At 40.1% G+C, this 3,475-nt stretch overlaps 1 pseudogene; it reads left to right on the forward strand.

The window, feature by feature from the left end:
- Positions 1-1,959: 1,959 nt before the first annotated feature.
- Positions 1,960-2,914, forward strand: LOC144309969 (18S ribosomal RNA; annotated as a pseudogene).
- Positions 2,915-3,475: the final 561 nt, after the last annotated feature.

The raw sequence follows: 3,475 nt of genomic DNA on the forward strand, positions 1-3,475 counted from the left end.
CTACTACACAATTAAAGATATCCTAGGAATCCTACTCCTGCTCCTAGTCTTAATATCACTAGTTTTATTTTCACCAGACCTATTAGGAGATCCAGACAACTACACCCCTGCAAACCCCCTAAACACCCCTCCACATATCAAACCTGAATGATACTTCCTATTCGCCTATGCCATCCTACGATCTATCCCTAATAAATTAGGAGGTGTACTCGCCCTAGTATTCTCCATCCTAATTTTAGCATTCATTCCATTCCTCCACACATCTAAGCAACGCAGTATAATATTCCGACCCCTCAGCCAATGCCTATTCTGACTTTTAGTCGCCGATCTTCTCACTTTAACTTGGATTGGAGGACAGCCAGTTGAACACCCTTTCATCATTATCGGACAGGTCGCCTCAATTCTATATTTCACCATCCTATTGATTCTAATGCCAACAATTAGCGTTATCGAAAATAATCTTCTAAAATGAAGAGTCTTTGTAGTATAATCATTACCTTGGTCTTGTAAACCAAAAATGGAGAGTAGTCGCCCTCCCTAAGACTCAAGGAAGAAGCTCTTGCTCCACCATCAGCACCCAAAGCTGAAATTCTTCTTAAACTATTCCCTGACACCCCCTACATTCATATATTGGACCACCTCTACTGTGCTATGTCAGTATCTCCAAAAAATCCTTCTTTCCCTCCCCTATGTACGTCGTGCATTAATGGCTTGCCCCATGCATATAAGCATGTACATGATATTATATCTTTACATAGGACATGTCTAGTCCAATTCCACAACCCATTGATCCTCAACAGTAACTAGATGCATATCACTTAGTCCAATAAGGGCTTAATCACCATGCCTCGAGAAACCATCAATCCTTGCCTGTAATGTCACTCTTCTCGCTCCGGGCCCATGCTAATGTGGGGGTTACTATCATGAAACTATACCTGGCATCTGGTTCTTACCTCAGGGCCATGACTCTATTTATTCCAATCCTACTAATTCTCGCAAATGGGACATCTCGATGGACTAGTGACTAATCAGCCCATGATCACACATAACTGTGGTGTCATGCATTTGGTATCTTTTATTTTTAGGGGGGGAATCTGCTATCACTCATCTATGACCGCAACGGCACTAACTCTAACTTATCTTCTGCTCTCAGGGAATATGCCCGTCGCGGCCCTAATGCAGTCAAATAACTTGTAGCTGGACTTATTCATTATCATTTATCAACTCACGCATAAAATCAAGGTGCTATTCAGTCAATGGTTTCAGGACATATAATTCTAGGACACACGTGTGTACACGTACGTACACGTGTGTACACGTACGTACACGTGTGTACACGTACGTACACGTGTGTACACGTACGTACACGTGTGTACACGTACGTACACGTGTGTACACGTACGTACACGTGTGTACACGTACGTACACGTACGTACACGTACGTACACGTACGTACACGTACGTACACGTACGTACACGTGTGTACACGTACGTACACGTGTGTACACGTACGTACACGTGTGTACACGTACGTACACGTGTGTACACGTACGTACACGTGTGTACACGTACGTACACGTGTGTACACGTACGTACACGCGCAAGACATTAAGTTAACTTATACAAACCCCCCTTACCCCCCATAAACTCATGTCATCTATTATACACTTATTTATGTCCTGCCAAACCCCAAAAACAGGACTAAGTGCATACAATACTCACAAGCTTTATTTAAATTGTATACAAATGTATTGCTACTCTAGTTAACTTAACACAACAGTCTTACACGCATTCGATCTCGTGGTCTATCTATAGATAGCATCCCCTTTTTTTTTCCTCTCATATTTACTATGTATTTTATTTATTATACACACTACAATTTCAGTATAAGTTAATGTAGCTTAATTAATAAAGCAAGGCACTGAAAATGCCAAGATGAGTCGCACGACTCCATAAACACAAAGGTTTGGTCCTAGCCTTCCTATTAGTTCTTAGTAGACTTACACATGCAAGTCTCCACGCCCCAGTGAGAATGCCCTTAAAATCAGCAGTGATCTAAAGGAGCAGGTATCAAGCACACTCTTAAGTAGCTCATAACACCTTGCTAAGCCACACCCCCACGGGATACAGCAGTGATAAAAATTAAGCCATAAACGAAAGTTTGACTAAGCCATACTAAAAAGGGTTGGTAAATTTCGTGCCAGCCACCGCGGTCATACGATTAACCCAAACTAATAGGCCCACGGCGTAAAGCGTGTTTAAGATACCTTTGCACTAAAGTTAAAACTTAACTAAGCCGTAAAAAGCTACAGTTACCATAAAATAGACCACGAAAGTGACTTTATAATAATCTGACTACACGATAGCTAAGACCCAAACTGGGATTAGATACCCCACTATGCTTAGCCCTAAACATAGATAATTTTACAACAAAATAATTCGCCAGAGGACTACTAGCAATAGCTTAAAACTCAAAGGACTTGGCGGTGCTTTATATCCCTCTAGAGGAGCCTGTTCTATAATCGATAAACCCCGATAAACCTCACCACCCTTTGCTAATTCAGTCTATATACCGCCATCTTCAGCAAACCCTCAAAAGGTAGAATAGTAAGCACAATCATTTTACATAAAAAAGTTAGGTCAAGGTGTAACTTATGGGGTGGGAAGAAATGGGCTACATTTTCTACCCAAGAACATTCCACGAACGTTTTTATGAAATTAAAAACTGAAGGAGGATTTAGTAGTAAATTAAGAATAGAGAGCTTAATTGAATAGGGCCATGAAGCACGCACACACCGCCCGTCACCCTCCTCAAGTAATAAGACACAACCATAACCATATTAACTTAACTAAGACACAAGAGGAGACAAGTCGTAACAAGGTAAGCATACCGGAAGGTGTGCTTGGATTAATCAAAGTGTAGCTTAACTAAAGCGTCTGGCCTACACCCAGAAGATTTCATTACTTATGACCACTTTGAACAAAAGCTAGCCCAACTAACCCCAAACTTAAGTATCACAGACATATAAAGTAAAACATTTAGTTAAATAATAAAAGTATAGGAGATAGAAATTTTAATTGGAGCGATAGAGATAGTACCGTAAGGGAATGATGAAAGACATCTTAACAGTATTAAACAGCAAAGATTACCCCTTTTACCTTTTGCATAATGAACTAGCCAGAAACGACTTAACAAAGAGAACTTAAGCTAAGCTCCCCGAAACCAGACGAGCTACCCATAAACAATCTAAAAGGATCAACTCATCTATGTAGCAAAATAGTGAGAAGATTTGTGGGTAGAGGTGAAAAGCCTAACGAGCCTGGTGATAGCTGGTTGCCCACAAACAGAATTTTAGTTCAACTTTAAATTTACCTAAAAAAAAACAAAATTTTAATGTAAATTTAAAATATAGTCTAAGAAGGTACAGCTTCTTAGAATCAGGATACAACCTTTATTAGAGAGTATATACTAACA

Source organism: Canis aureus, unplaced genomic scaffold (genome assembly GCF_053574225.1).
Source record: "Canis aureus isolate CA01 unplaced genomic scaffold, VMU_Caureus_v.1.0 ptg000297l_RagTag, whole genome shotgun sequence".
Lineage (NCBI taxonomy): Eukaryota > Metazoa > Chordata > Mammalia > Carnivora > Canidae > Canis > Canis aureus.